We start from the raw sequence: 23,293 nt of genomic DNA on the forward strand, positions 1-23,293 counted from the left end.
AAGCATATGAAATGACACTCAACATCACTAATCATTAGGGAAATGCAAATCAAAATCACAATGAGATACTACCTCACACCCAATAGGGTGGCTGTTATTTTTTAAAACCCAGAAAATAAAAAATTGTTGGCAAGGAAGTGGAGAAATTGAAACCCTTGTGCACTGTTGGTGAAAAGTAAAACAGCAGGGCCATTATGGAAAACATTAAGGCAGTTTCTCAAAACATTAAAAACAGAATTACCACATGACCTAGCAATTCTTCTGCATATATGCACCAACGAATTAAAAGGAGGATCTTGAAGAGATATCTGTACACCCATAGTAATAGCAGCATTATTCACAACAGCTAAAACATGGAAGCAATCTAACTGTCCACTGATGAATAAATAATAAACATGTGGTATATCTATGCAGTGGAATATTATTCAGCCTTAAAAAGGAAAACAATTCTGACACATGCTACAACATGGATGAACTCTGAATATGCTATGCTAACAGAAATAAACCACGAATAGACACAAAAAGTCACAAAATGATAAATACTGTATGATTCCACCTCTATGAAGTACCTAGAGTAGTCAGACTCATAGAGACAGAGAGTACAAAGGTGATTGTCAACAGCTGGGGAGACTGGAAAGTTACTGTTTAAAGGTTATAGAGTTTCAGACTTGTAAGGTTAAAAGAATTTTGAAGATGGATGGAGGTAATGGCTGCATAACAATATGAATACTTAATACTACTTAACTGTATACTACTTAAAATGGTTAAGATTGTCATTTAATGTTATTTATATTTTACCAAAATAAAAAAACTTGTATTAACAAAAGATAGTTAATCCCCAAATATTTAGAAATTAATTATATACTTTAAAATAAAAGTAGAATTGCTTCTCGGCCTTTTGGCTAAGATCAAGTGTAAAATAAAAGTAGAAAACATAATGTGATTGTGTGATCTCTATCAGTATGTTACACTTCTTATTTGACAACATGTATAAAGACATTTTTTTGTGAAATGGTGCTTTTTACAGTAGAGGCCTTCTTATTCCATACAACCTGGATTTGAATTTGGTTGATTTATCAAAAAAGTCTGTTAATTTGTTACAGAATAGGGAAGGAGCCTTTTTGGTTTTATATGAATAGTCTATGAAAAATAAATAAGAAACTGACATCATTAGCTACCTTTAGGGAAAGGAATGAGGAAGATGCCTACTCAGAATGATAAAATTTATAACAATATTTTGATAGTGATAGCAACTGGATAATATTTATGATAATATTTTTAAATATTTAAAGTAAGTTAAAGCAGCGTAATCTTACACATTTTCAGTTAAAGTATACAATTATGCATTTATCTAGCCATCTTTTCATCTAGACCTAAGGCCTTTTTTCCCCTCACAGTTCCACTGTTTGGATTTCTACATAGCTTTTCTTACAGAAAAACTAAACTTTCAGTGAGTCATCTGTGAGTTCTAGTTTTGTATTCTTTAAGGCATAGTGAGAATTTAAAAATAATCTTCATGCAGAATGCTTTACATATGGAAATTCCTTCTGAAAATTGGTGATTTTTTTCTCCAATCTTTTCTAGTTTTCATAGCACTCTAAATTCAAAATAGTATTTTTGTTACTTGTCTTTATTGAGGCTTTCTAAAACATTCTATCTAGTTAACATAGAAAAAGAAAATATTTCTGGATATAGTTATGTTTTATTATTTACATGATCTAAACAAATTATTAAAATGACAAGTACAACTGACATAAGAAGGTTTAGGAACATATACAACTGATTTGTAGTAGCATCCAGCACAACTGGTGGACATATTGAGAGTAGTAAACCAGTCACGAGTGTTTATTGTACTAAAGGCATCACTCCATATGTTTTACAGAGAGAATGAAGAAATATTTAAAAGGAGGTCAATTAACAGAGCTTCTACTATACATTTGGAGATCATGATATTTTCACTAATAACCAAGTTCACTAAATGAGAGTCTCACTGGGCCTGCTTTAATGAATAATGACACACATTAGTAACTAGCAAGATTAATTTGAAAACAGACAAAATGCTAGAGGCTTTAGACAAAGTAAGGTATTTTAAATAGTTTAAATATATTCTCTGCAATCTTGTTTATGCTGTTCACCTGATAAACAAAGACCAAAAAGAACAAACCAGAGAACAAAAAGAACAACCCAACCTGTCTGTAAAGATTTAGTCAGGTTGCTTTAGCCAGGCATAGTGGCTCACACCTGTAATCCCAGCATTTTGGGAGGCCAAGGCAGGCAGATCACTTGAGACCAGGAGTTCGATACTAGCCTGGCCAACATGGTGAAATCCCATCTCTACTAAAAATACAAAAATTAGCCATGTGTGGTGGTACATGCCTGTAATCCCAGCTACTCAGGAGGCTGAGGCAGGAGAATTGGTTAAATCCAGGAGGCAGAGGCTGCAGGGAACTGAGATTACGCCGCTGCACTCCAGCCTGGGTGACAGAGCAAGACCCTGTCTCAAAAAAAAAAAAAAAAAAGATTTAGCCACTGTCATCCAGCAACTGAAAGGATCCTTGGCCTTCAGTAGGGCTGTAACCTTGGGAGGGTAAGGGCCAGTTGTGCCTTGTTTACCATAACATTCTCACCATCTAGCACACCATCTGACACAAGTGAGTGATCAAATACTGCTTAAATGCATGCATGGATAAATGAGTGAATGAATGCTTGCAGAAAAGTGTAGAAACTATACTCAACATTAGAGTGTCCACTCACTCCAGACAGAGACAAGTGTGAACTAAGAAAGAATCAGGAGAAGGGCCAGGACAGGGCAAGAGTGAGGCAAGAGCAGTTCAGCCTGGACAGGCCCACTCTGCTGGCCTTATACTGGCTTTACATGGTGCAATGTGGACCCAACAGCCTTGCTGTCCACTACCCCAATCCTCCCTGAAGCAGACCCTCACGCAATCCTTATTTACATCACTAAAGTTGCCCAGAACCACTTTCTAACTATATGTGGGATCAGTTAGACTGAGGCGGAAACCACAATAAACAAATTGTGACATACACCTGTCCCTGGACTCATGCAATTGTTTCTCTCAACTGAAGTTCTCCCCTAGCCTTCCCACTTCTTTCAAGGCAGAGCCAAGCAGCCACCTATGAAATGGCTTGGAGGAGGGGCATGGTCCAAGCCTGTTTGGACCAGTCAGATTCTTTCTATTGGAAATTTGAACTGAAAATATGGAGGACAGAGGTGTTAGTACGTAACAGAACTAGAAGCTCTGAAAATATACCAAGGGACTTCTGACCTCTCACATAATGGAGTTTGGAGGTCTACAGAACCTCTCCCCAAAAAGCAATGATGAAGTTGAACAAAATTGTCAAAAACCACTTCAGCACTCTAGAATTCTACCAAAGGGATACAAAAACTGAGAAATATTTTTAATGAAAACTACTAAACTTTAGGTAAGAACAATATGAGTCTATAGCTGCCCATACCCCATGTCCCTAACCCCAGCTCCTTCCGGCACCATGACAACCAACAGTTTTGCCACTGATAATGGAAAGGACACACTTGATTTAGAGCACTGTCAGATGAAGTGATCTCAATGGCAAGCAAACAGGAAGGACCAGTGGCTCCATCAATCTGAGGCTGCAGTTCCGTTTCAGCTAAGCAAAGGACTGATGGACTAGTGGGGATTTATCAGTAAGTTTTAAGAGGTAAAACTTAAGCCACAGGGGATTCTTCACATATCCTAGGTTAGCCAGAGGCTGTGTGTGTGTATACTAGACACCAAAGAGGACCAAAGGTACCTACACATCCCTGGCCAACAGAGCCTGTGCACATGTGCAGAGGAGATGTAAACAAATATTAAGGGTACCCACATATCTGTAATTAGCATTCTAGAACAAGAGTAGAGAGAAGGGGCAGAAAAAGTATTTGAAGATAAAATGACCAAAATCTTCCCAAATATAGCTTTACACATCTAAGAAGCTCAATAAACCCTAAGTAGGATATATAAAAAGAGATCCACACCTAGATCCACAGAGTAAAACTGTTGAAAGCCCAAGATAAAGAAAAACTCTTGAAAACAGAAAGAGAAAAACAAGTCACCACGTACAGAAGAACAACAAAACAATGGACAGCTAACTTCTCATCAGAAACAATGGAGGCCAGAAACAATGGAATGACACATTTAAAGTACTACATGAAAAGAAAAATGTTCAACTAAAAATTCCATATACAGCTAAAATAATCCTTCAACGTGGAAGGGAAATAAAGATGTTCACAGATAAACAAAGACTGAGATTATATGTTGCTAGCATTCCTGCCTTACAAGAAATACTAAGTAAAGTCCTTTAGGCTAAACAGACAAGAAATACTAAGTAAAGTCCTTTAGGCTAAACAGAAATGCCCCTACATGATAACTCTACAAAAAGAAACAAAGAGGGCCAGAAATGATATATATGTTAGTAAATATAAAAGATTCTTTGTGTATATTTTTTCTCACTTCTTCTCTTAGCTTCTTTTAAAAATGCAAGGTTGCAATAAAAAATAATTATAACACTGTATTATTGGGTTTATAACATATTTAGATGTAATATAAATGACAATAGTACAGAATAGAAGGGAAGAAAAGGAGACATAGTGGAGTAAAGTTTCTATATTTCACCAGAATTAGAGTAGCATTTTTCTGAAATAGATCGTGATAAATTAAATGCAGTTGTAATCCTTGGAGCAACCACTGAGAAAATAAAATGAAGATAATTGAAATTGTTATTTTTAAACTAAAAATACGATTATTTAACATAAAATAAGGCAGTAAAAGAGAAACAAAAAAGACATTAAGCAAATACAAAACAAATAGAAATGGTCAGGCATGATGGCTCATGTCTGTAATCCCAGCACTTTGGGAGGCCAAGGTGGGTGGATTGCCTGAGCTCAGGAGTCTGAGACCAACCTGGGTAACATGGTGAAACCCCATCTCTACTAAAATACAAAAAATTAACTGGGCGTGGTGGCACATGCCTGTAGTCCCAGCTACTCAGGAGGCTGAAGCATGAGAATTGCTTCAACCCAGGAGGCAGAGGTTGCAGTGAGCCAAGATCACAGCACTGCACTCCATCTTGGGCAATGGAGCAAGACTGTCTCAAAAAAGAAAAGAAAAATGGCAGGTGTTAACCCAGTCATATTATTAATCACATTAAACGGGAACAGACTAAAATATCCATTCAAAAGTCAGAGATTGTCAGACTGGATGAAAAAGCAAGATCCAACCGAATGCTGTCAAGAAGAGACACAAAAATAGGAAGAGATATCCCAAGCAAACAGTAACCATAAGAGAGCTGGAGTGGCTATATTACTATCAGACAAAATAGATTTTAATATAAGAAATGTTATTAGAGAGGCCAGGTATGGTGGCTCCCACCTGTAATCCCAGCACTTTGGGAGGCCCAGGGAGGGTGGATCACGAGGTCAGGAGTTCGCGACCAGCCTGGCCAACATAGTGAAACCCCATCTCTACTAAAAATACAAAAATTAGCAGAGTGTAGTGGCATGCACCTGTAGTCCCAGCTACTCAGGAGGCTGAGGTGGGAGAATTGCTTAAACCTGGTAGGCGGAGGTTGCAGTGAACTGAGACTGCACCATTGTACTCCAGACTGGGTGACAGGGTAAGACTCTGTTTCAAAAAAAAGAAAGAAAGAAATGTTATTAGAGACAAAAGATGTTTTATAATGATAAAATTGTAAATACATTAGAAAATACCAATTATAAATATATATGCACCGAACAACAAAATCCCTAAATACATAAAGCAAAATCTCATGAAAAAGAAAGGAGAAATAGATAATTCGACAGTAATACTCAGAGATTTCAATAGCTTACTCAGTAAATGCAGGAAAAAAACACCTGACAAAATCCAGTGCAAATTAATGACTTGAAAAATCATTATGGACATTTGAAAAATCATTTGGACAACTGGATATCCATATGCAAAAAAATAAACTTAGATTCTTACCTCATACCATACACAGAAATTAACTTTAAATAGATCACATGCAAAAAGTTAAACAAGGCTGAGCATGGTGACTCACAACTGTAATCCCAGCACTTTGGGAGGCCGAGGCAGGTGGATCAACTGAGGTCAGGAGTTCAAGACCAGCCTGACCAACATGGTGAAACCTCATATCTACTAAAAACACAAAATTAGTTGGGCATGGTGGCACACACCTGTAATCCTAGCTACTTGGGAGCCTGAGACAGGAGAATCACTTGAACCTGGGAGATGGAGGTTGCAGTGAGCCGAGATCACACCATTGCACTCCAGCCTGGGCAACAGGAGTGAAACCTTGTCTCAAAAAAAAAAAAAAAAAAAAGAAAAAAAAGTTAAATTTACACCAAGCATGGTAGCTCATGCCTGCAGTCCCAGCACTCTGGGAAGCCAAAGCAGGTGGATTGCTTGAGTTCAGGAGTTCAAGACCAGCCTGGGCAACAAGGTGAAACCCTATCTCTCTATATTTAATAAAAAATAAACCTTTTTAAAATTTATATAAAAAAATTTTAAGTTAAATATAGTTAGCACATGACCCAGCAATCCCACTCCTAGATATATGCCCAAGAGAACTGAAAACATGGCCACACAAAAACTTGCACATAAATGTTCGTAACAGCATTATTCATCATAAGAGCTAAAAAGTAGAAACAATCCAAATGTCTATCAGTATAGGAATGGATGAACAAAATATTGTGAATCCATACAATGGAATATTATTTGGCCATAAAAAGGAATGAAGTTCTCATATATACTACAACATGGATGAATCCTGAAAACATTCTACTGAGTGAAAGAAGCCAGGCATTAAAGGCCACATATTATATGATTCTATTCATGTGGAATGTCTAGAATAGGCAAATCCATACAGACAGAAAGGAGATTAGTGATTTCCAGGACTAAAGGGAGGGAAAAGTGGGGAGCGACTATGAATAGATATAGGGTTTCTTTTTGGTGATTAAAATGTTCTGGAATTAAATAGGGGTGATATTTGTAGAACTTTGTAAATATACTAGAAACACATACTTTTACCTTTCTTAGGTGTAGGCTTTATGGTATGTGAATTATATCTCAGTAAAATTATTTTTAAAAAACGGATCACAGACCTAAACGTAAAACCTGGTTGTCTGGGGCTGGGGTTGGGGCTGGAACTGAGTACGAACTGAAAATTGACTCAAGAGGATTCTTTGGGATAATGGAAATGTTCTAAAACTGGATTGTGATCATTGCTGCTCTTTATAAACTTACTAAAAATCATTGGATTGTTCATTTATAATGGATGATTTTATGATATGTAGGTTTTACCTAAATAAAGCTGTTTAAAAAATGAATCCAGTGAAAACAGAAATCAAAACATCACATAGTAAATAGCTGGGGAGAAGCTGGGATGAGAATTTATCTTAAAAATGAAATAAAGGAGGATAGGAGGTACTAGGGTAATGAATGTTATGTTTCTTCACCTCTTTATGGGCTATAGTTTGTGAAAATTCATTGAGCTGTACTTTTGGGATACATGCACTTTTGTTTATGTATTTCATATCACAACAAAAAGTTTCTTAAATGACATGGGCCTGGGAGGGGCCATGAATGAGCCAATTAACGAGTTATAGAAGCTGAGAGGCTCAGCTATGCAGCTGCCCTTGGGTCTCTATGAGATTTTCTGCCTTCCTTATTGCCACCATTTTACAGTAATACCCATTTCTAGAGCCAGCCTGAGCAAGTTTCTGTTTCTTACTATCAAAAAGCCTCATTAATACATCCACAAATACAGCTACTGAAATTAATGAAATCCACAAATACACCTCCAGAAGGGCAGGGGATTTTGTACATTGCTAAATCCCCAGTGTCTAGAACAGTATCTGTCAGGTTCTTATGTATATTTCTTGAATGAGTAAACGAATGAGAAGAGGAATAGCTGTAGAGAAAGTAAGGTGTAGAGCAAGAAACTTGCAAACACAGACATTTTTCAATGCAGCCTGGCCAGTGTCAGGTGTGGGGGTCAGAGGATGAATAATGCCTCCTGGGAATGCCAGGAAAATGTCACAGAAGAGGAGACTTGAGAGCTGGGTCTTGAAGAATGAGTAGGAGTTTGCCAGGGAAAGAATACAGGAGAGTAGGATAGACAGAAATAAACACAGATAGAATCACACTGTTCTGAAAGAGGCTGGCATTCTTGGGGACCCTAAGAAGGCTCATGTGGCAGAAGGGCAGAGTCACAGTTGAGGACAAGCAAGAGATAAGGCTGGAGAGAGAAGCTGGGGATAGATGGAGAGGCTCACCTATTCCTAGCCAAGACCTTTCAACAGACTCCCATAGGAATCACAGCTAGAAGAGAATTTTCACCAGGGATCAAATTGGCTTTTTAGGAAGCTCACTTTGGCGGAGGCAAGGAGAGTTTCTCCTCTGAGTTCATGGGCCATCTCCTCTGTTGGTATCGACACGTCCTCTCCTCAATGTCTCTCTCTTTCTCTACATTCTCTTCTCTCTCTCCCTCCCCCGCCCCATGTTTTCACATCTGGATATCTCTTTTCTGCGTGTGGATTTCTTTCCATTTTTCTCTCAAGACATCACTCCTTGAAAATGTCCCTCAACCCTTCCCATCTTACTTGTGCCCAAACAGCTTTGATTCCATCTTCAGGACTCATTCATCTCCACCAGGCTGGAGTCCTTCATAAAGAAGTAACACAAGATTTCCTCTTGAACAACAAGCTCTTCCGGGCTTCACCAGTTACAGATGAGAAGCCTGGAGGAAGGGGACTATCTGAGCCACCCTCTACCTGGCCCAGAAAGAGTGAGCCACCACCCTCCAAGACCTGCATGGATCCAATGAAGCAGAAACACCATGCTCTCCTCTCAGGCATCCTGATGCCACTCACAATGTGAAAGGGGCCAATGGCTCAGAAGCCACTGCCCTTCCGGCCTCCTCCAGCAAATCCTAATGCCCAGTTCTCATGCCGATGACCTTCCACTCTGAAATGCTTCCTAGCATCCACCCATCCTCCCAGGAGCTGGACAACCAGGTCAAGGAGAAAACAGCCCCTCTACCACGCTGAGCCAGGGACCCCTCTCCAGGACAACTCTCTTCCCTGAGACAAGAGGGTCAAACTGCTCTTCTAGATATGACCTCAGAGATGTGCAACCAGGGCCCTGGCCCAATTTATCACCACGGGGCTATAATTAGGTTTGTTAACATACAGTCTAGTGTAGTCTTGTTGACTAGGAACTTAATCACGTTACTATTGAGTTCCTGTACGCATTGCTCGGGGTGACTGTTTTACTTGTAGAGTTATAGCCAAGCCCAACGGGAGGAAATTAGCTTTGGACACAAGTTTGGAGGGGGGTTCTTTTTCCTCCTGACTTTGTCTCTCTCTCTCCCCCCTTCCATGTGAAAATATTTAGCAAACAGTGACAATGATGAAAAACAGTAGGAAACAAAATGTTCTACATTAGTATAAAACATGAAAAATGCAGAAGGACCCTTAGCGGTACAACATGTGTTATGCTGGCTGGCAGTCCATTAGCTCTGATAGACATTTCACTTACCTAAGTCAAATATAACAGTCGAGTATTCATTAATATAAGAAGGGGCTGTGGAATCAGAGCTACCATCTGGCTGGGCCGACAGAATAATCTACAACTCATGATTAGGTCTAAGGAGTGGGGTTTCACTTTAATCTTTCTCATTGCTCGAAATTTCCATCTGCGCAGTTCGGCACATCATTTTTCTTCAAGACAAATGTGCTGTTTTTCATGTTCCAAAATTAGATCAGAAGAAAACGATTAATCATGTCACGGCCTGGGAAAGGAAACAAAGCTCCGATACTCTCCTGCTCTCGCTCCCAGCTCCCGCCCCTCCCTGGCCCTGGACGGTTGCAAGTTTCGCTTTTCCCCCATCAACCTCTGGGTCTGCAGCACAACTTTGGGAGAGGCAGCCGCCGGCCGGGAGGTGGAGGGCGGGACTGCAGAGAGATGCGTGGGGGCGCCCCGGAGCCCACGAGGGGGCGCGCCCCTGCCTCCTCCCGCCACCCCTCCCGGGGGTCGCCCCCGTGGGCCCACCCCGCGCTGTGCCGCCTGCCCCGGGCCCGGCGTGACAGTCGCGGGCCCGGCGTGACAGGAAGGGCCCGGAGCCCGCCTCCCGCGCGTCCCCTCCCGGCCGCCGCGGCCCTGTCTGTCAGGCGGCTCGCAAGTCATAACAAATCCCTGGCGCGGGGCTGAAGCTGAGCATTTGCCGGAGCGTCATGGGGATGATGAATGACCCGTAGGCCTTTGAAGTGCTCTGCCAGTTCAGCTGGGTCCGCGGTGCTGACAGAGAAATATACACAACAGCGTAACCAATAATGAGAACATTAAACATTCCTGCGCCGTGACAGGCTGACAGAAAAACCCGGGCCCGCATCAATCATCGCGCAGATAGAACCCTGACAGGCGGCCCCTCGCTGACACCCCCTCCGCGCGCCCTCCCGGGCCTCCCCCTCTTCCTCTCCCGGGTCTCCCCTCTTTATTTCTCTCCGGGCTCCCCGCCGCTCCTCCTCTCCTTCCCCGCCCCTCCTCTCTCTTCCTTCCCGGCTCCACTCCGTGTCCTCCCCCTCTGCCCTGTCCCCTGCCCCTGCCCTTGGGCAACTGCCTTCAGGGCCTCTCAGAGGTCAAGTGAGGTCTGGGCCACGTCCGTTCTGTGAGGCCGCCCGTGCCTGAACAGTGAAGAGATGCCACCCCTGAGTGAGAAGAATGCAGTCTTTGAAATTCAGCGTTAATAATTTGTGGCTTTTCACCCATGCAAAAAAATAATAATAATACAATCACTTATATGAAACCTCATGTGGAACTAGGATCAAAAGTTGAACGCCAAGCCCTTAGGGAAAGGGAACTCCAGAGGAACCCTGTCCGCCCTCTTCTTTGGGGGAGGTCTTTCGGAGTATCTTCCTGTGTGACTTTGGCAAGGAATCCTTTTCTTTGTGCCAGCCTCGGCCTCGGCCCCTTTCGTTTCAGATGGATTTATCTGACTGAGATCTGATGTCTGGTCTGTCTGAAAGGGAAAAAACAGAGGAGAAACACAAAGATCTCTTCCTTTTCCTCCACCAGGAAATGAGATCTGCCCAGATAAGGTATGTGGGATGGACTCTCACCCCCTTAACAAAGGAGACGCTGGTGACCTCTTAGCTCCTTCCCGGAGCCTCCAAATCCTCTCTGGACTTGGTTTGGGCTGAGTTTTTTGGATTGAGCCTCTACTGCATCCTTGCGAAGGTGGGGCATTCCCCCACTCCTGTTACATACAGACCACCCCTGCCAAGCCCACTCCCCACTGCCCCTGAGGGCTCAGGGAAGCTGGGCTGGCAGTAAAAGCCAGGGTTCTAGTCCCAGCTGTGAGAATTTGGGCAAGTCCAGAACTTCCATGGACCACAACATGACGACAGAAATCTCCACCTTAGGGGGCTTACAGATCTCTTTACATTCTCCAAATGCAAAGGGTTATTTTTCCTTCCTTTTATTCTTGGAGCTTTTTTTTTTCCATTCTTGGCTTTAAGGAGAGAAGAAACTCCTTGACTTTCCAAAACATCATGAAAAACTCCCCATAACCTACACACACGCGCGCGCGCGCGCACATGCACACACAGATGGTGAGTGGACAGAGGGGCACTCTGTGGTAATTCAAGGACAGAGGGTGTTATGAGAAGTCAGACAGAAGCCTCAGGAAGACCAGTGCTTATACTCTGAGGAAAAGCTCCCTAATGGACAGGACACTTCAAATCTATTTGCATATTTGTTCAGCAGGGCCAGCTCAGGTGTGAAGAAAAGAGTATCTGCTGAGGCAATGTCTCCTCCACATGGCACAGGGTCATGTCCCTTCCTTCCTGCCTACCTGGAAAGGCCAGCTGCACTCCTACTCCTCCAGGAAACTTGTTCCATGTGTTCTGGCCCACAATGACCTTGCCCTCCTCTGATGTCCTATGACCCCTGGACCAGATGAGCCTCTCACCTGCTCAGCTAGATTTGAAAACTACTCGAGAGCAAGATGGTGCCATGCTTTGCTGTTCTCTGGGTCACCTGGGACCAGCAAGATATCTTGTTCTGAAATGCCTGCCCCACACACAGCCCCCCTTCTCCAACGAACTGCCCCTACAGGCCAGCTGAAGGGGAAGACCACCTCGGAAGCTGTGTTTATACTACAAATCCCTAACCCTTGCCACAACTGATGGGTCCAGTATTTAACACCTATCCCTGAAACCCATCGAATCCTCTCTTCCTTGAAAATCTGAACTCAGTCACAGGTGGTGTGGAGCTCTCGAAAGTCACATAGGGCTCGGGGCTGGGGCAGCCATTTTGAGCCATGTACATACATGCTGAGGAAGAAAAAATACCAAAGCCAATGTTCACAGGGAAACAGAAGAACGAGGAGGTAGGCAAAAAGAAGCAGACACAAGATCCCAGGGAGACCCCAAAAGACAGCTTAGCTTCCGTTTCTGACTTGCCTGTCCCCCGCGGTCTGGGTATCCTGTTTCTTGCCCTTAGGTGCCTGTGGAATCACTGGCCACTGGGAAAAACATATGACCCAAGCCTGGCCAATCATTCTATCCCATCTTCTTGCTAATAATGATTGGCCCAGGAATAGGCATGTGAAGCACGTCAAACCAATCAGAGTCCTTCTCTGGGATTTTGTATATTGATTCCAAAGGAGATATGCTCTTGAATCCTTTTGGATTGCGTATAGTAAGCCTAGGACCCCAGAGCTTCTAGCAGCATGGCTGCTGCTATCTGGAAGAAGCCAATGTATCATAGGAGTAAATGACGACAAATCCCAATGCCTTTTTCCAGTCCATAGATCTAGTCAAGCCTGAAGCCCACTCCATGCTTGGCCTTCCCAACAAGTGAGTCAATGCATTCTCTTTCTTGCTTACTCTAAGTTTAGTTTGTTTTCTGTCTCTTGCAGTGAAAGAGAGCCCTCAGACTTGTGTTCAGGGAACATGTCAATTTAGGAGGATTCACCTAAAATAAATATATGATCCTACTCTCTTTTTATGTTTATGTACACGAATAAGAACCCACTGAGGCAGAGAACAAGGAGGGCTGTGGTAGCCTTTTCTGATCCTCTCCTCCCCCATGGTCCCCTCTGTGACCTCACCCCTCATGCCAGGTAGTCAGTCTGAATAGTCTGCATGGATCTAACTGTTTCCAGGTGAGGGCCAAACCACTTGAGCTTCTGAGCCTGTCAGTAATGGTACTTCCCTATCCCTATGATTTGTGCCCATCCACAAGCAAGACAGGAACAGGTACTGAGTACTGCAAGTGTCTGGTGGTCCTCATGTCTCTGAATGAAGCTGTGTGTCCTGCCCCCACTGCCATCCAGCAGAAAGCCAGAGCTGCCACTGACCCCTCCTCTACCTTGGACATGACCACAGGTCCCAATCTTGAGACACATTTTATTCTCAGAAGTCCTCCGGGGCCAAAAACTGACCTCTGGATGTTCATCCTTATCCTAGTCCTGGTGTGATGACAAGATTCCTGGACCAATGGGAGAGACCAGGGCAGCAGCAGTTACAGTGAAAAATGACTGGAGGGTTTCAACTGACTGCAAGTTTAAGATGAGCCAGCCTTGTATGATAAGGTTTTGTGGGGATTTTTTGAGACAGGGTCTCACTCTGTTGCCCACGCTGGAATGTGGTGGTGCAGTCACAGCTCACTGCAGCCTCAAACCCCCGGGCTCAAGCAATCCTCCCCACTCAGTCTCCCAAGTAGCTGGGACTACAGGCATAAATCACCATGCCTGGCTAAGTTTTCTATTTTTAGTAGAGATGGGGTTTCACCATGTTGGCCAGGCTGGTCTCCAACTCCTGGCCTCAAGAGATGCTCCTGCCTTAGCCTCCCAAACTGCTGAAATTACAGGCCTGAGCCACCACATCCCACCATGATATGGCTTCTTTAAAAAAATAAAATTAAAAAGATGAGCTAGGTTAGGCTTGAGCATCATGTCCAAATGATGTTTTAGGAATTCTGAGAAACTGTAACACAGGCAAAGGTGATGAGCAGTTATGAAATTCAGTCTTTGAGGAAAAGGAGAAAGACTTCAGGATGGCAAAGTGACATCTCCATCAACACTGAGAGGTCTGACACATGCTTGTTCTCCATGCAATGACTGTGAAACCCCCAGGCACAGGCTGGCACATGGTTAGCACTAAAGAGTGGAGGTTTCCTTCTAGCTTATCTGGTCCTCATTCATCAGAGGCAAAATCAGAGACAATGAAAGGGCCTTACAGAGAAGCAGTTTTTATCACAATCTAAGAACTTTTTGACAGTCTCAACCATGCAACAATTGAAATGGTCCCTTTGTAAGGTAATGATCTCCCCATCACTACAGATATTCAAGCAGAGGCTGGATGCCTAGCTCCCAGAAATGCTATAGAAGGAATCTCTAAATTGAATGGATGTTGGGCTTTCAGGGTCCTTTTTCAGTTCAATGACTTTGGCAGCCTCAGTTTCTCACTCTGTGAAGTGCATGTGAGGCAACGCCTCTCATCTTCCTGAGTTTACAGATGTGGTGGATGGATTTTCCAAAGATGTAGTTGGAAATGGCTGCAGCAATACCTCATTCCACATGCTCCTCTTACAACATAACCTTGCCTCTCTCCATGAAGAGAAGGAGGTTAATTCCCATCCTGTTCCACCTGAGCCTGCTTGGGACTGTTTCCACCAATAAAATGTGGCAAAAGTGACACTAAATGATTTCCATGGCTATCACAGAGGGGCCATACAGCTTCTGGTAGCTCTCCAGCAATGCTGGCTCCTAGAATCCAGCTGCCATGGTGTAAGGAAGCCCAACTAGCTTATACAGAGAGTTCACACAGAGAGGCCAACAGAGGTATCTGATCCACAGCCTAGCCAAGGTCCCAGCTGACAGCCAACATCATTCACCAAAAGAGAAAGAAGACTTATTAATAACAGTATTATTCTTGATAGCTAAAATATGGAAACAACCCACTTGTCCATCGATAGATGAATGGATAAACAAAATGGGGTATATGCACACAGTGGCATATTATTCAGCCTTTGAAAGGAAGGGAATTCTGCAACATGATACATCATGAGTGAACCTTGAGAATACTCTGCTAAATGAAATAAGCCAGTCACAAAACCACAAATACTGCATGGTTCCACTTCCAGGTGGAAGTGGACTACTAAAGTAGTCAATTTCATAGAGACAAAAAGTAGAATGGTGGCTGTCGAGGGCAGAGGGAAGAGAGAATGGGGAATTATTGTTTAGTGGGTACAGAGTTTCTGTTTTACAAGGTGAAGAGGTCTCAAGATAGATGGTGGTGATGACTGCATAGCACTATGAATGTGTTTAATAACACTGAACTGTACACTTAAAAATGGTTACAGGCCGTGTGCAGTGGCTCACACCTGTATTCCCAGCACTTTGGGAGTCCAAGGCGGGCGGATCACCTGAGGTTGGGAGTTTGAGCATAGGCTGGCCAACATGGCGGAACCCTGTCTCTACTAAAAATCCAAAAGTTAGCTGCAGTCCCAGCTAACTCAGGAGGCTGAGGCAGGAGAATTGCTTGAACTCAGGAGGCGGAGGTTGCAGTGAGCTGAGATCACACCGCTGCACTCCAGCCTGGGCAACAGAGTGAGATGCCATCTAAAAAAAATAAATAAATAAAAAAAAATAAAAAAATTGTTACCATGGATAGTAAATGTTATGTGTACTTTACCACAATAAAAACAATTGAAAACATGAATGAAGACGTTTCCAAAAGATTCCAGCCCCCAGTCTTCGAGTTGGCCCTGATGAAGTCTCAGAGACAAACCATTCTCAGTGTGCCGTATCCAAATTCCTGACCACAGAAACTGACATAATAAAATCATTTCGAGTGGTTAATTACGTAGCATTAGTAACCGAACAATAGGGGCAAGATGGTCAGGACATGCTCAGAGGCCTGTGGGCTGGAGGCAAGTCTAGGGCCAGGACTAGTCCATGACTCAGTTATCACCCTCTATTGTGCCCTGGCCCTTCCTTTCCCCCAGCATGGCCCTCTGTCCCACCAGATTTTATTACGATTCACAACTAGGCCTTGCCCCTAACATAAACAGTCTTTGCTCCCACTCCTTCTCACCTCAGAAATCTGCTCTGGCCCCCTAAGTAGCAAGAAGTATTACAAGTGCAGGAGTTGTACTCATGGAAAAATTCACCCTCCAGGGCTCTACACCCAGACCCTCTTTCCATAGCCCTGGGGCAGTGTGTCTACACCTCCAGCCTTCCCCATAGTAACTCACAAGAGAGCTGGGCCAGTTCAGAGAGGTCCATGGAAGTGGGCCACTGCAGACAAAGTCAGATCAGCCCCCCTCAACCAAGCGCCTAGTCCCTACTGTACCTAGTGCAGGCAGATCACAGAAAAAAACATGGATGCCTGGATGAAGGGGAAATTACACACGCAGCAAAGTTTAGGGAAAAATACTTTTTGTTCTATGACTGCCATTAAGACCCCCACCTATGAATTCAAAGTGTCAGTGAATTTCCTTCTTTATCCTGAGCCCAGTTTCCTGTGGGCAAGTGCCCTGCATCATCACAGGTTCTGAGTCGCCCCCTTACCCTGAGTTTTTCCACAGCCCACCTGCTGGGATTTGTGGAGCAAGCTGGGGCTCTGCAGGCCAAGTGAGTCCAGGTGGTGGCATATCTGAGTGTCCACTGTATCTGTGACTGGTGAGTGGCAGGGAGCCCCAACACAAAAGGCAAGGTTCAGCTCCCAGCTAACCCCACTGGAGCCTTTGGGAAGCAGTCTGATTTGTTACTAGATGACTTGCTGCTGCTACTGTTTGGGAATTGATGGCTCAAGAGTTCTCCATGGTGATGGAGGACAGCATGGTAAAGGCCTTGAACATGCAGCCCAACTGCACAGACTTCACCTGCTGCCCAGCTCCTGACATCATCTCGCAGCTCTGAGGCCCCAGGCCCAGGCACACTCCCTCTACTCTTGTCTCATCTGCCCAGAACTAGGCAGTGCACCTCAGTCAAACCTCGGCTGGGGCCACCCCATCAGAACTTTGCCCAAATTTCTGCAATTAACACTTCTGGTTCATTAAATAAATAAAAAGATTATGATCTTGGTGCCAATGTAACTGTGGCTCTCTTGAGATAAATCCCGACAGAGCAGGATCATCTGTGTTTGAACTCAGTGCCCCATGTGGCTTGGCTCACAGGTATGGCTAGTGCTGGAATGTCAGGGTCATCCATCTCAAGGGTCGTCCATCTCCACCTGCAGGGCAGTGATGTTTTCCTCGCTCAGCCTTGCATCTCCTTTCCTCTGGACACCACCATATCTAACTATGCACAAGAGTGGGCAGGGGGCCCTGGTAGACTGACCCCAGTACCCTATCCTGGACAGTGAATGATCCAGGGTTAAGCACATGTCCGCAACTTGGACAATTGGAGTCCTTCCTCAGGAACTTGTAACTAGACTCAGGGATAGATATCCTTCATCCTCCAGGGGCATGGATATGAGGTCATAGCTTTGGCAGCCATGCCCTGATGTGAGGAAAATCTGGGCAGAGGGAATGAAATCAACACGGAGCAGCAGAATGAGGAGGAAGACCTGGACCCTGATCTTGTCGGAGGCCCTGGTTCACTCACTCCTGCCCTGCTCAAGGCTCACTCTGTTCAACCTACTCTCAGGAAGCCTTAAGTCGTGGGTCCAGAAAGTATCACAAAGGCCAGACCCTGGTAAGTGGGTATGGGAGGGTAGGTAACAGGAATGGGAGACTGAGGAATGAAATGGAAAGAAATCCCAGAAGGAGAGAGTAGAGGGTGGGCTCCAGGGTAGGCTGGAGAGAAAGCCAGAAAGTGGGTCAGGAAAGGATGAAGAGCAGGCATGCATCCAGGCTGGTAGATGGATATGTCCCCTAGGACCAGGGGACAGCGGCAGCTGGAAGATGGGAGAGAAGAACATAGTGTGCTTGTGTTCAGAGATTGTAGGGGAGATGCCTGGAGTGGGGAGAGACGTGACAGAAGAGCACTGCAATCTTCCTGAGCTGGGGCCAGGGAGCTGCAGCATGGGAGGTAGCAGACTTGTGGCAGACACCACCAAAAGCACAGGGAGAGGACCAGGACCCCCTCCTGCTAGGATCAGAAGCTGACCATGCAGAGGGCACTTCTGACCCCACGGAGGCAGAGACAGACTGGCTTAAAGCAAGTGGAGGCTGCAGAGTCCCTCATACCTGTCTGGCATCCTTCCCAGCTGACCCACCTGCAGATTCCAGGGTCATGCCCCTTCAGCGGGACCCTCCACATCAGGGTATATGAGACACCAGGATCACACCTCACTCCCAGTGGTGGGAGCTTAAGGAACACAAAAAGGTTTGCAATAGCTGCTAGGAGTGTCGTAAGTAAATTAGAAAGATACAGTTCACACACAACTATAAGGATGTGCAGCTTCAGTGGAGGAGGCCAGCTCCTTCTGGAGAGGCGATGCAGCCCCTCTGTCTCAGCCCTGGCCCCCTGTACAGCCCTGGAAGCCAGGAGGTTGGTGTGGGACACCTTTCCCCCAAGAGAAGAGACAATACGGGGAACAAATGGCAGCAACACTGACCATATATTGGGAACTTCTCATACACCAAGTCTCTTCCCAGCATCTGATGTGCATCTCCGTCAGGCTTCACAGCACCCCTACGAGCATGCACAATCCATTATCCTCATCTCACAGAAGAGAAAACGGAGACACAGAGAAGCTAAGCAACTTGTCTAAGGTCACAGAGAAGAGAAGGGGCAGTTTTCTGGCTCCGTTCTATCTTGCTCCAAGGGTAGAGGAGAAAGCAGGAGGAAGCCAAGGGAACATGACCCAAGACAGTGGGGCTCATAGAGAAACATGGGCTCCACACACAGACCCATAGCCCTAGCCCAGTATTTAATCATGTAGTGGAACTGCCTTATATTTGAGTAAAAACATAATTAAATTCAAGTAAGCTTTATTTCTTAGCTCCAGGCTCTTTCTATTTTTTTTTTTTTTTTTCCCTGAGACGGAGTCTCACTCTGTCTCCCAGGCTGGAGTGCAGTGGCGCACAATCTCTGCTCACTGCAACCTCCACCTCCCGGGTTCACGCAATTCTCCTGCCTCAGCCTCCCGAGTAGTTGGGACTACAGGCGCACGCCACCATGCCCAGCTAATTTTTGCATTTTTAGTAGAGACAGGGTTCCACCATGTTGGCCGGGCTGGTCTTGAACTACTGACCTCAAGTGATCCACCTGCCTCGGCCTCCCAAAGTGTGGAATTACAGGTGTGAGCCAACGTGCCCGGCCATCCAGGCTATTTCTGAAAATAGTTTTTTACCTATTCCTATGACTGAGGCCACCCGATGCAAATGAGGACAAACAGCTTGAGTCCCGCTCCCTCAGCCGCAAAGCCAGGTCTAGAACACACTTCTCTTGTCTCCTTCTCTGATGCTCCCTGCTCTCTCCTCAATGGACACAGACTGTCAGGAGGTTGCCATCAGCTACAGCCTAACGTTTTCCTCTTCCCAAGGACCTCTTGGGTCCTCTCCAGCGGTGTGCTGGTCAATGCTTAATGACCAGCTCTTCAGGAAAATAAACAAACACAAAGACCTGACTTGTAGCATTTGCCATTTTCCATAGTGTAAATATTCCTATCATGTCAGTGTCTGGCTTCCAACATGATGTCCCTGAAGGAATCGGGAAGACTCATCCATGTCACCGTTTCTCCCACAGTTGAGGAAGGATTCCAGATTAGCAGGTGTTCACTGCAAGGGCTTGCAAGTCAACCTAACAGTCTCTCTCCAATTTAGTTTGAAGTCAATGAGTTCACAATCCATGGAGGCCCAGACTGGGAGGGATGCTGAGAGCAGAAGAGAAAAAATCTGTCCAGGAGGGCATCTGCTGCCAAGCAGACCAAGGCACCAATGTCATTAACTAGAAATGTAAATGATTCAGAATGAATTCAGGAAAATCTGGTGTCAGGGTTTAAAGCATAGACTCCGGAGCCAGATGGTATGGGTTCAATTTCTAACTACCTGTGAGACTTTGGACATGTAACTTAACCTGTCTGTAAAACAGAGATGGTACCAGCACCAACTCTGTAGTGATTGTGAGAATTCAATGAGAAATGTGAACACAAAGCTTGCAGCACAGTGCCTGGCACATAATAAGCACTAATAATAACAAATAATAAACACAGATGTTAGTTATGCTGATAACTCAAGTCAGGGTTTTTGGCTGTTATTATCATTTAAGTGGAGGTGGAAAACAAACCATGATCAATAAGTAGTAATGGATCATTGGACTAGAAGCTCCATGAGGGCAAGAACCTCAACCATCTTGGTCAGTGTAGTAACTCCATACCTAGAACAGTGCCTGATTTATGTGTTAGGTAGGTACTCAAATATTGGTTCCATGTTGAATATTAGGAGTATGGCATCTAATGGTGCTTAAATACTTGTATTTCTTTAGCTCTTGTTTTAATTGCATTCTCTGTTTAAAATAACTATCAGTAACCCCAGCTAATAGTAATTGTATTTTTAGAGTCCATTTGAGTATAAACAAATACTGACCTTCCCCTTAGTTAACCACACTCATGGAAATCGCTGGTGCAGACTATAATCCAGACACTACATCCACTCGGTGGTGAGACCATCAACTTGAAGGCAAAGGGCCCAGACGAAACCGTTTCTGGTATTAGCCTTATACACTCCACACCTGGAAGCAACAGACATAGCTAATCCCAGCCCAAGCCCTGACCCACCCCGCCGTTCCCCGCATCAGGTCCAGAAATGATGATGGAATGTTCTGGACGTGGGTAGGGGTTGAGAGAATTTTTTTCTTCTATTTCTGCTCTGCTCCCTTCCTGTCCACTCTTCCCCATCGCTCCCCACCACCGCAGTCCCCTTCTCCCAACCCAGTACCCTTCCCCACCCTCCAGAGCAACCCTCATCCCCACTCTCCTGTTCCCGCCCGCTGCTCCCTCTGCTGGGCCTCCCCTCCCCACTGTCTGCACTCGAAGGCTGGTTTGTTATGGCATGAAAAATGGCTCCGTGGAATAAAGATGTTTCCCCTCTGATGAGCATATTTGCAGAAGGTATGTCAGAGATCCCAGGGCTGGGGTTGGGCGGTCTTTCAAGAAAGTTGTTTTTCCTCCCCCCCCCACCCACCCCCGCTTCTTTCCTTCCCTCCCTTCTTCTCCCTCCCTCCCCTCTCTACTCCCTTACCCACCCCCTCCTTCTTTGCTTACTTATTGGAAGAGTAATAAATATTGGACCGACAGGCCCTTCTCAGTTACAAAGCCTACCTGTAAGCGAGCTCAATAATTAGCAGTCCTGAAGATGATATATGACTTTCATTACCCTTTGGGACTGGAGACTAAATGAGGACAGAGCTAATTGCCGTGCAAAGCAGTTTGGCATGAATGAGAAAAATGCAGGCCCTGTCTCCTGCCAAAAAAGGGCCCTATTGCTGCTCTGATCTCAAGGCTGGTTTCTGCCGCAGGAGTTCACTCGGTGTCCATAAATCACGGGCTGCTTACAGCTGAAGCTGCCCTGAGTCGTCAGCGAGCTGTACGCTGAGTGACAGATCCCAGCCGACTGCATTAGAACTTTAACTCCCTCCTTTCTTCTCCTCCTCATCCTCTTCCTCCTCCTTTTCACACTGACCAGAAAATTAAACCCAGACTCCTTGGAGAGGGCGGCAGGAGGCTGGGGTAGGAGTGGGGGCGGTTGGCTTGGGTTGGGTTCCTGATGCCCACGTCCACCTGTTCCCTCCCTGCACGCTGTCTCCCCCCTCGAAACACACTGGAGAAGCGGTTCTCTCCACCTTCAGGAAAAGGCGGGCCCCTCCTGGAATGCTCCAGGCTGAGCTTTTGTCCTTGGTTTGTCATCGAGACAAATGTGGCCTCCCTTCTGGCCTGCATGTCTCTCTCTTCCCCCACCACCCTTGCAGGAAATGCTTCTCTTCTCTCCTAGGAGGAGGACTGACACCAGCCACACGTGTGTCTGCTGCTGACAAATGTGCGCAGGCCTTGGAGGGCGGGGCCAGGCAGGACAGAGCCGCCCATGATAGGGGGACACCTCCTGGTAACATTTTCTTCTCTATCCCTCACACCTGCCCTCTTCATCACTCCTCAAGGAGCCCTGCTTCTGAAGGTCCCGGGTGGGAAACGCACTAATGTGCAAAGCACCATCCTTGTCCTCTTCCATCCAATTCCCTGGTAAGTGAAAGAGCTTTCCTCCCTAGGGGCAGACACCAATTTCACACTTGGAGCTGAGTTTCCTGGCTTTTCTGAGGGCAGTCACATAATTAATTCTTAGAATTGCCAAATTATATTTGACACTTAATTTAAAACTCGAGGTTCCATAATGCAAATCTTCTCCTGGCAAGAAGGGTGACATGCACATTGAACATATAGGCAACCTCACAGGTTGGAGGAGCAGTTCTGTGTAACTCCCAGAGAGGGATGGGAGCTGATTTTATTGAACACCTACTTTACATCCAGTGATTTCCATTGATTAGCTCACTTCCTTCCCACAACCCTATGAGGCAAGTACTGTTACTGCATCCATTGTGCAGACGAGGACACCAAGACCCAACACAACTAATTGACCCAAGGTCATCCTGTTAGGGAAGAGGCCAAGCTGGGATTCATGGTCTTGAGATCTTAAGAGACCCTTACGTCTTTGTGCGATTCAATTCCTCCTTCAAGGATGGAAGCAGGAATCCCCCAAAATGGAAGCCTTGGCTGCTCCATCAGGGTGGGACTCAGAGGCAGCCTCCAGCTGCACATCACAGAATGCCTAGCTACAGCAGCTTACATGGTGCAGGTTACCTTTTCCACATAACAAGAAACCCAGGGGCAGGGCCGTCCAGGGCTGGTGCAGCACAATGATGACTTCAAGAACCCAGACTCTTTCCATCTTCCTGCTCCACCATCCTTGCATTCTAACTTCTTGCATTTTGGTTGTAAAGTGACCTCTGCAACACCAAGCATCATATCTTCAGTCCAGGAAGGAAAGAGGTTTTAGAGAAAAGGAATAAAAGGAATTCCCCCAGCCAAGGCTTTGTCTTTTTATTTGGGAAGAGGACCCTTGCCTGTGATTGGCCAGATCCCATATCTCTCACCTTCTCCCCACCCACACCAGTCATTGGCCAAGGGAATGAGTTGTCATGATTTGTTTAGACCAATCATGATTCATCTCATGGGACTGGGGGAGGGCCCTTGATCCTTGCCTCCCTAAGATCAAAGAATCTCCAGTTGGTAATTACACAAGTTACATTG

The 23,293-nt window shown here is 45.2% G+C and overlaps 1 long non-coding RNA gene and 1 pseudogene across 1 annotated transcript; one reads left to right on the forward strand and one right to left on the reverse strand.

The window, feature by feature from the left end:
* Window positions 1-845: 845 nt before the first annotated feature.
* Window positions 846-21,778, reverse strand: LOC103215962 (uncharacterized). The gene is made up of 5 exons (XR_490380.3): window positions 21,314-21,778; window positions 20,580-20,724; window positions 9,576-11,055; window positions 8,639-8,775; window positions 846-5,660 (listed from the first exon to the last, which is right to left on the reverse strand). It is a non-coding gene; the product is annotated as an uncharacterized lncRNA (long non-coding RNA).
* LOC119628248 (U2 spliceosomal RNA) lies at window positions 883-1,047 on the forward strand (annotated as a pseudogene).
* Window positions 21,779-23,293: the final 1,515 nt, after the last annotated feature.

Source organism: Chlorocebus sabaeus, chromosome 9 (genome assembly GCF_047675955.1).
Source record: "Chlorocebus sabaeus isolate Y175 chromosome 9, mChlSab1.0.hap1, whole genome shotgun sequence".
NCBI classification, from domain to species: domain Eukaryota; kingdom Metazoa; phylum Chordata; class Mammalia; order Primates; family Cercopithecidae; genus Chlorocebus; species Chlorocebus sabaeus.